General features: G+C 38.7%; 1 long non-coding RNA gene across 1 annotated transcript in view; it reads right to left on the reverse strand.

Moving 5' to 3' along the window:
• Positions 1–5,527: 5,527 nt before the first annotated feature.
• LOC118761873 overlaps positions 5,528–11,274 on the reverse strand; it is an 11,723-nt gene continuing 5,976 nt past the window's right edge. The window contains exon 3 of the long non-coding RNA XR_004997700.1: positions 5,528–5,673. This is a non-coding gene — a long non-coding RNA (uncharacterized LOC118761873). The remainder of the gene's footprint in view (positions 5,674–11,274) is intronic.

Raw genomic sequence — 11,274 nt, forward strand, 5'->3', positions numbered from 1 at the left:
ACATACTCAAATGTTGAACCAGATTCAAGGCAAAAAGTCAGCTACTGGTTCAAATCTTTCCGACACACAGGAGCTGGAAGTACCCCACAAGTGGAATATTCCAACAGATGGCCATCCATGCTTGTCATCAAATAACCAAAAGAAAAAGACTGAAAAATGGTCTAGGGAAGATAATAAAGAAGTTCTTACAGCCTTCTACCATGCCATATATTTCCCCACATATATATAACTGGAATGGTTATCGACCAGATTATAAAGGACCACGTACTTGAATGTTGAACCAGATTCAAGGCAAAAAATCAGCTACTGGTTCAAATCTTTCTGACACACGGGAGCTGGAAGTACCCCACAACTGGAATATTCCAACAGATGGCCATCCATGCTTGTCATCAAATAACCAAAAGAAAAAGACTGAAAAATGGTCTAGGGAAGATAATAAAGAAGTTCTTACAGCCTTCTACCATGCCATATATTTCCCCACATATATATAACTGAATGGTTATCGACCAGATTATAAAGGACCACGTACTTGAATGTTGAACCAGATTCAAGGCAAAAAATCAGCTACTGGTTCAAATCTTTCCGACACACAGGAGCTGGAAGTACCCCACAAGTGGAATATTCCAACAGATGGCCATCCATGCTTGTCATCAAATAACCAAAAGAAAAAGACTGAAAAATGGTCTAGGGAAGATAATGAAGAAGTTCTTACGGCCTTCTACCATGCCATATATTTCCCCACATATATATAACCGGAATGGTTATCAACCAAATTATAAAGGACCACGTACTTGAATGTTGAACCGGATTCGAGGCAAAAAATCAGCTACTGGTTCAAATCTTTCTGATACAGGGGATTGGAAGTACCTCACAACTGGAATATTCCAACGGATGGCCATCCATGCTTGTCATCAAATAACCAAAAGAAAAAGAATGAAAAATGGTCTAGGGAAGATAGTAAAGAAGTTCATACAGCCTTCTACCATGCCGTATATTTCCCCACAGATAAATCTAATACTGTACAAACCTACATAAACTGGAGACAGAAACACCCTGACGTAAGATCCTACATAGACAGTAACAAACTTGCCAACATCAGAAGAAACATTATGAAAAACAAATTACTAACCGAAGTAGAGATTGACCAAATTAAACAAGCAGTAAGGGATAAAAAGAACGAAGCTGCAGCTAAAGAAGATACTACAGAGGAAATAATTATAGACCAGCCCAGGGCTGATGAAAACGTTGTAATGATTGAAAGAGTTAATGTAATTGATAGGCAAAGTGGAATACTCTCTGAAGCAACCATAAACACTAAGACAGATGAAAATCAAATAGATGAAGAAAGTCACACAGAAATTGACCCAACAGAACTACAGGATCTAAAAAATCAAATTATGATTGAATGGCTGAAAGTTAAAGAAACCAGTTTGAATGAATGCGGTACTCTCACAAAAATTCACAACTCTAACCAAAACCTGAAAAATAATTGGTAAAATCTACCTTGCACTTAAGGATATAATTTCAGCTAATGAAGTTGAGATCACAGATCTCAACCACCTGTACTATGCCTCTGCGAAAATCTCAATGATATTATGTGGTGAAAAGATTAGAAAGCGACAATATTACCACAAAAAGCCTTCTTGACAAGAGCGTATTCAAGAGGGGACAAACAAGGACAGACAAAGGGATTAAGTTGATTACATCGACCCCAGTGCGAAACTGGTACTTTATTTATCGACCCCAAAAGGATGAAAGGCAAAGTCGACCTCGGCAGAATTTGAACTCAGAACGTAACGACAGACGAAATACCTATTTCTTTACTACCCACAAGGGGCTAAACATATAGTGGACAAACAAGGACAGACAAAGGGATTAAGTCGATTACATCAACCCCAGTGCGAAACTGGTACTTTATTTATCAACCTTGAAAGGATGAAAGGCAAAGTCGACCTCGGCGGAATTTGAACCCAGAACGTAATGACAGACGAAATACCGCTAAGCATTTCGCCCGGTGTGCTAACGTTTCTGCCAGCTCTCCGCCTTCTATAATAGAGGCTATAATAGAAGATACTCACTGAAGCCGCTGCCATGCAGTGGGACTGAACCTGGAACCATATGGTTGGAAAGCAAGCTTCTTACCACACAGCCATGCTTGCACATCATGTGTGTGTGTGTGTGTGTGTATGTGTGTTGTTTAATAGATTAAGTCTTAGCCCGTTGGTTGGTTGGTTGGTTGGGGGTGAGCTGAACTGAATCAACAAGCATCTTCACCCCCCACTCCGCCAACAGTGCAACATCCCACCATCATCACCTCTTCACATTCCTGTGCTCATCTCAATGGATGGAACCATTATCCTCCTTAAATGCCATTATCTTAAACAATACCATTTCTAAAGAATTCGCGGAGAGAAAAACCAACCAAATCCAATATCTGTCACTGTTGTTTTGCGTGTTGTTTTGTTGTTAACGAGGATGTTTATGATGGTGGTGGTGGTGGTGGTGGTGGGGTGGTGGAGGAGGAGGAGATGAAGAAAAAGAAGAGAGAGAAGTAAGAAAGAAAGAAAGAAAGAAAGAAAGGAGCAATAGAGATTTGGAAAGAAAAAGTATGATCAACAAAGCCAAATGGACTGAGAGAGGGTAATGTAGATGGTGATGATGATGGTGGGGGGGTAATGGTGGAGGGGGTAATGGTGGTGGTGGTGGTTGGTGGTGATGGTGGTTGTGGTGGTGGTGGTGGTGGTGGTGATGGTGGTTGTGGTGGTGGTGGTGGTGGCGGTGATGGTAGTGGTGGTGGTGGTGGTGGGGAGGTGGTGGTGCTGGTGATGGTGGTGGTGATGGTGGTGGTGGTGGTGGTGGTGGTGGTGGAGGTGGTGGTGGTGTGGTGGTGGTGGTAATGGTGGTGGTTATGGTGGTGGTGGTGGTGGTGGTGGTGGTTGTGGTGGTGGTGGTGGTGATGGTAGTCGTGGTGGTGGTGGTGGGGTGTGGTGTGGTGGTGGTGGTGGTGGTTATGGTGGTGGTGGTGGTTGGTGGAGTTATGGTGTGGTGGTGGTGATGGTAGTGGTGGTGGGTTGGTGGTGGTGGAGGTGGTGGTGGTGGTGGTGGTGGTGGTGATGGTGGTGGTTATGGTGTGGTGGTGGTGGTGGTGGTGGTGGTGGTGGTGGTGATGGTGGTGGTGGTGGTGGTGGTGGTGATGGTGGTGGTGGTGGTGATGGTAGTGGTGGTGGTGGTGGTGGTGGTGGAGGTGGTGATGGCGGTGGTGATGGTGGGTGGTGACAATGATGATGATAATGGGATGGATGTGGAGACTGATGGTGGTGAAGACAGTGATGATGATGACGGTGATGATAAGATGATGGTGGTGGTGGTGGTGATAAAGATGACGATGATGATGATGATGGTGGTGGAAGTAGTGATTATGATGATGATGATGATGATGATGCTGTTGACGAGAATGACAATGATAACAGCCATGGTTAATGATGAGAGGATACTCAGCAGAGGCAGGAAATTAGTGGTGATGGATGGATGGAGAGAAGGCAGTGATGGCGGTGATGACGGTTGTCATCGTCATCGCAGTACTTCGTGATGACGATGGGTGGAGGGTGGGGGGGTTTCTACGCAATGTAGCGGCAATCATGAACATAAACGTTGAGTACAAAAACGGTGGTGATGGTGGTAGTGGTGGAGGAGGTGGTGGTGGTGGTGATGGTGTGGTGGTGGGGTGGTGGTGGTGGTAATGGTGGTGTGGTGGTAATGGTGGTGGTGTGGTGGTGGTGATGATGGTGGTGGTGGTGATGGTGGTGGTGGTATGGTGGTGGGTTGGTGGTGGTTGGTGATGGTGGTGGTGGTAATGGTGGTGGTGGTGGGGTGGTGGTGTGGTGGTGGTGGTGGTGGTGGTGGTGATGGTGGTGGTGGTGGTGGTGGTGGTGGTAATGGGGTGGTGGTGGTAATGGTGGGGGGGTGGTGGTGGTGGTGATGATGGTGGTGGTGGTGATGGTGGTGGTGGTAATGGTGGTGGGGGGGTGGTGGTGGGGTGGTGGTGGGGTGGTGGTGTGGTGGTGATGATGGTGGTGGTGGTGATGGTGTGGTGGTAATGGTGGTGGGTGGTGGTGGTGTTGATGGTGGTGGTGGTGGTGGTAATGGTGGGGGTGTGGTGGTGGTGATGATGGTGGTGGTGGTGGTGATGATGTGGTGGTGGTGGTAATGGTGGTGGTGGTGGAATGGTGGTGGGTGGTGGTGGTGGTGATGATGGTGGTGGTGGTGATGGTGGTGGTGGTATGGTTGGTGGTGGTGGTAATGGTGGTGGTGGTGGTGGTGTGGTGATGGTGGTGGTGGTAATGGTGGTGGTGGTGGTAATGGTGGTGGGTGGTGGTGGTGGTGGTGGTGGGTGGTGGTAGTGGTGGAGGAGGTAGTGGTGGGGGGTTGTGATGGTGGGGTGGTTGTGATGGTGGGGTGGTAATGGTGGTAGGAGTTGTGATGGTGGTTGTGGTGGTAATGGTGGGGGATTGTGGTGGTGGTGGGAGTTGTGGTGATGGTGGTGGTGGTGGGGTTGTGGTTGTGGTGGTGGTGCTTCTCTTAGTGGTGGTGGTAGTGGTGGTGCAGCTGCTGCTGCTGTTCCCAGTGTTGTTGTTGTTGGTGGTGGTGGTGTTGGTAGTGGTATCAAACATGGTGCTAAAGTAATTAAATGTTGAATTTAATCTTTGTATGTTTTTGCAAGAGATATTTATAAGATGTTTGTGGGGTGGTGGCCACGGAAAGATGCAGAACAGAGAGAGGCAGGAAACAGAGAAAGAAGAAGAGAGAGAGAGAGAGATGGGGAGAAAGCGAGAGACAAAGAGAAAAGAGAAAAGGTGTGGGATTATTACATCACATGATGGAAGTCAAACACCACAAGGGGGTGGTGGGGTGGAATTGGGGTGAGTAGAGAAGGAGGTGGGGACAGTGGTATTTGTAAACCCATTGATCTTGCATGTTGGACAAGCATTTAAAAGTACATCGTTAATCTAATAAGATGGGGAGGAATTATGGACACAGGTGAGATTACCAATTCAATTATATATATATATGTATATATATATATATATCACCGTGACCGACCAGGTTATCAGATGTTGCTACACATCGCTGGTCACAATGCACTTCACATTGTTTTAGCCTTCAAATGACACCACCCCGCTGGCTAAGCGAGTGGGCCAACAGAAGAAAGAGTGAGAGAAAGTTGTGGCGAAAGAGTACAGCAGGGATCGCCACCATCCCCTGCAGGAGCCTCGTGAAGCTTTAGGTGTTTTCGGTCAATAAACACTCACAAGCCCGGTCTGAGAATCGAAACCGTGATCCTACGACCGCGAGTCCGCTGCCAAAACCACTGGACCATTATGCTTCCACATATATATATATGGAAAGCATGGAAAGCGGACGCTAAACCATGATGATGATGATTTTGACAATCTTTTTCTAAAAAAGTGAAACCAGTCAAGTGAATAAACATCTTTTAAAATTGCATTTTCAAACCTTCTTTCATATATATATCATCATCGTTTAACATCCGCTTTCCATGCTAGCACGGGTTGGACGATTTGACTGGGGTCTGACAAACCAGATGGCGGCACAAGGCTCTAATCTTGATCAGGCAGAGTTTCTACAGCTGGATGCCCTTCCTAACACCAACCACTGTAGTGGTGCTTTTACGTGCCACCGGCACGAGGGCCAGTCAGGCGCTACTGGCAACGACCTCGCTCAAATGGTGCTTTTTATGTGCCACCTGCACTGGAGCCAGTCCAGCAACACTGGCAACGACCTTGCTCAAATGTTTTTTCCACGTGCCTCCAGCACAAGTGCCAGTAAGGCGACACAGGTAACGAACATGCTCGAATGGTGCTTTTTACGTGCCACTGGCACGGAAGCCAGTTTCTTGCTCTGGCAATGATCACACTCGGATGGTACTCTTAGCGCTCTACTAGCATGGATGCCAGTCATCAAATTTGATTTCTATTTCACTTGCCTCAACAGGTTTTCGCAAGCAGAGTTGTGTGTGTATGTATGTATGTATGTATGTATGTTTACACACACACACAAGTTGTTTGTGATGGTTGAAACACTTTCACTGCTTTCACATTTCGGCTGAAAAAAATTTGCTTTTAACCTCTGGAACCTAACTGTAGTTAAAGAAAGGTAAAAGAAGCAAGAGAAGAGTGATTCCAAAGATCCAGTCTTCAGTGACACAAAAGTCTAAGAACAAGTAAAATAAATGTGAAGTGGTCACAGAATTTATCTTCTGCTAACTGCAAGAGAAGCAATTATGAAAATATGAGAATATCACTTTGGAAAAGGCAACGGATATCACTAGTGTTTCTGTCAGTTAAACACAAATTCACACACTATGGCAAAAACATAAACACATAGGTATATATATATATATATACACACACAAACACATACATATACAGACATATATATAAATATACAAACACACACATATATATATATATATATATATATACACATAGGCACATATATATATATATATATATATATACTATATATACATATACACACATATATATACATATACAAACACACACATATATATAAATATAAACATATATATATACACATAGGCACACACACACACACATATATATATATATATATATATACACATATACACACATATATATACATATACAAACACACACATATACACATATATATATATACACATAGGCACACACACATATATATATATATATATATATATATATAAATATACATATACACACATATATATACATATACAAACACACACATATACACACATATATATATATATACACATACACATATATATATATATTTACATATACACAAATGAACATGCTCTCTCACACACACACACATATACATACATCTACACATACACACATGGACTCGTTCGTAACATTTTGAATAGAATGTCAAATCACCTGAGAGATGACAGTGAAGAATATATATGGGATTCTTATATTCTCAGATTCTGTAGAATGACATAAAGACGAGCAATACCCTGAAGATGATATTAGGAAATGGAATTATTATTGGATACTTGTGATCAATTACTTATACGTGCGCACACATACACGTCTATATTTGTGGGCATTGTTTGTGTAGATATATATATATATAAATATATATTTATTTATGTATATATATTTATTTATGTATATTTATATTTATTTCCTTATATTTATATTTATTTATATATTACATGGATATATATACGTATATTTATTTATTTATATATATATATATGTGTTTATATATATATAATATATATATTATATATATATATATATAATATATATATATATATATATAATATATATATATATATATACATATATATATACACACATATATATATATACACACACACAAACGTATATAAGTACAAATATGTACAAATAAATACATGCATATATCCAGATGTGTGCGTGTGTGTGTGTGTTTATACATACACACACATAAAAGACTTTTTACAGTTTCCATCTACCAATCCACTAATAAGGCTTTGGTCAACCTAAAGCTACAATGGAAGTCACTTGCTCAAAGTGTCATAGAGAGGGACTAAGATGCTCACCCGCAATGGATCCTCAGGGACCGGTTTATTGTATTAAGTTACAGATAAATATGTCGTTAACACACACACATTATATATATACATATATATATACACACATATATATATATATGTGTGTATATATATATATATATATATATATATATATATATATATATAAGTAATCCAAACGTGAAAGCACAAAAAAATACAACGCGAGGACGTGGATAAATATAGTATTATTGGACGCTCAGAAAAGAAGGAAAGCAGGAGGGTATAACATTTCGAGCGAAGCTCTTCGTCAGAAACATAGGAGAAGGAGAGATCCAGAGAAGGGAAGACAGAGGAAAAAAAATCGACAGCGAAAAGAGAGAAATATAGCAGTTTTGGTAGTGTGCAGAATAGTATATTAATAATAATAATAATAATAATAGAAATGTCATAATTTCTAAATCTTTCTAAAGGAGAGATACAGCAGCAGTACTGGGTATTAATATTTATTGCCAAACTAACGTGGCAGTCCTGAAAAATAGGACGAATACAGTTGTCAATTAGTTCTGAGTGGCAATCACCTCTAGCTAGCTATATGATGCATAAACCTGCATCCATAAACCTTTGAAAAGGGGAGGTCATCGACTTCCCTTCACTGGCTTAGCAAAATTATTATTATTATTATTATTATTATTATTATTATTATTATTATTATTATTATCATAACAACAACAACAACAATAATAATAATAACAAAATAAAGATCAGTTAAATAGTGCAGGTGTTTTACTGGCAAAAATATGACCATCTCGGATAATAACAATATATGTTTCAACACATGGTTTCACATCAAGAATTTTACAAAACAAATATATAAATGTAAATAATAAGGTTAGTTACAAGAAATGAACTGCTGCTCTTTCATCTATTTATGCAAAAGAAAGTCTTCAAATTTTCCAATGAAATGAAGTGAAATATTTTATCTATGTGACTACTTTTAAGATTTTGTTGTTATTTTAGAAAGAAGTCTCTTCCCTGATTGTGTCTTCGACTGTAATCTATTCATTCTGACATCTTGTACACATGAATAAATAATAGAACAGTTTTGGTAAAAGAACCAAAAGTTCTTGAAATCTTGTGTTGCAAATGATTTAGCTCATTTACAACACTATCTTCACAAAACTAGTCACCTGATAACCGTTCTTCAGGTAAACAAGCTAGGTAAATAGACTTTTAGAGCTAGCAGGAAACAGGAAAGTCAACTGGGTGTGAATACGAAGTGAACCTCTGAAGAAGGATTAACCATCCGACATAGATTAACAATTAATGACTTCAAGATAAGAGCTTGATGGTCTTTGAAATGCAAGAAAATCCAGAGAAGGAACATATGGAAACTATAAATTCTGTCAACCGGATTTAGGGAACAAGAAATACCAGAAGGCATTGAGGACAAAGATGAAGAAGAGGAGAGAGGGACTTGTAACATAGAGGACAGCTGGGAATTTTTTTGGAGACAACTTGCTGCAAACCAAAGACCAGAGCTGAGGACTATAATAGAAGACACTTGCCCAAGGTGCCACACAGTGGGACTGAACCCAGAACCATGTGGTTGGCAAGCAAGCTACACCTCTACCTATCTTCACATGTATTTGTAAAGATATATATATATATATATTATATATATATGTGTGTGTGTGTGTGTGTGTGTGTGTGTGTGTGTGTGTGTGTGTGTACACATACACACACATACACATATATATATATATATATATACATATATCTTTTATCTTTTACTTGCTTCAGTCATTAGACTATGGCCATACTGGAGCATCACCTACAAGAATTTTTAGTTCAATGAGTATAACTCTGGTTCTTATTGTATTGGCTTCTTTTGTCAAACCACTAAATTATGGGGAGGTCAACACACCAACACCGGTTGTCAAGCAGTGGGGGGGAAACACAGACACAAAGACCAGCCATAGAAACCAAACCAAAATCAGACTGGAGCCTGGCACAGCTCTCCAGTTTACCAGTTCCAATCAAATTGTCTAACTCAGGAAGCATGGAAAATGGACACTAAATGATGATGATGACGACGATGATGATATATATATATATATATATATATATATATATATATCACAATCATTCCTTGTTGTGATGTTGAACTTATAAATGGTCTATGACTATTTAATTTTTCCCACTAGGCCGCTGGTGCAAATAAATTCTACGAAATTTTTTGCCACCCTATATGATTAATTATTATATATATATATATCTTATTAATATTAGGGAAGTTATTTCCAAGTCCACAGAGGAGAGAAGGTCAATTTAGTGGTACAAAAAGGAATTACTCACAGTATTATATACATATAAATAGATAGGTTTAAGAGAGAGAATCACCCTCAAGCAACTCAATCATCATTGAATGACATTATCCACAACAGGCACATATAAGACTAAATATTAAAATTATCAAAATTAATACCTTCAATTCTTATTTCAAATCATATACTTTACTACGCGTGCTTCATGACAACATATTCCTCGATATTGCTGAAATAGAATGTCTCTAAATACAATATCATATTAAAATCAATATATTGCCAATCTTCAGGTCTAACATATTTGAACTTATTTTGCTATTTACATCTTATATAAAGACATGACAAACTAAAATTATGTAACTAGAAGTTGTTGGAATAGATTTACTTTAGTAAATAATGAACAGAAATGTGGAATAAAAGTATGAAAAAGAAATGTTAGTAAAAAGAAATGTTAACTTATATGTATGGTAATTTTCTCTCCATGAATTAAACATGGCTACCAGCAATCATAAAATCCAAGATTGAGAGTTACTATTTTGGAGAGATAATTCTTATTAACATTTAAAAGTTCTTAAAAGATATTTTCTATTATTTATAATAATAAGTCAGAAGAAGCCAGAAGTGAGTGTATGATGGGAATAGTCTTTTTTTTTCTTGGTTAATTTATTTTATTTAAATGTTAACTTTGATAAATAATAAATTTCTAGGTTGGTAAATAAGGTAAACTAAATTACTCAACTTATAATTTTAGAATCTTTAAAGTATTTTGAAATAAGTAAAAATTAGTAAAAATCAGTAAAGATTTAATATATATATATATATATATATAGAGAGAGAGAGAGAGAGAGAAAGAGAGAGAGAGAGAGAGACAAACAGAAAGACAGATAGATTGATAGATAGATAGAGACATACATATATATATATATATATATATACACATACATAGATATACACACACATATCCAACCCATGCCAGCAGGGAAAACGAACGTTACATGAAGCTAATGATAATCACACACACGCTCATATATATATATATAAATACATGTGTATCTTAGATGAAGTTAAATATGTATGGTCAAAAGAATAGATATACATAAATCCTTAAATACTTCTCTGTATGTGTGTGTGTGTGTGTGTGTGTATAAGTGCACATTGAGAAAACAGTCACGTGCAAGGAAATGATATGATAAAGCATGTGACATCAGCCACACAGTTTTATCACTCTCCTGTTCTATAAAGTTGGAGAGATTGCTTCTTCTTGTTGTTGCTGTTATAACAACAAACAGACTTGGCATCCAAAAGCAGTTCTACACACGGATGATGGTGTCTTAATGGTAAATAACCAAAACTATTATA

Source organism: Octopus sinensis, unplaced genomic scaffold, assembly GCF_006345805.1.
Source record: "Octopus sinensis unplaced genomic scaffold, ASM634580v1 Contig18251, whole genome shotgun sequence".
Lineage (NCBI taxonomy): Eukaryota > Metazoa > Mollusca > Cephalopoda > Octopoda > Octopodidae > Octopus > Octopus sinensis.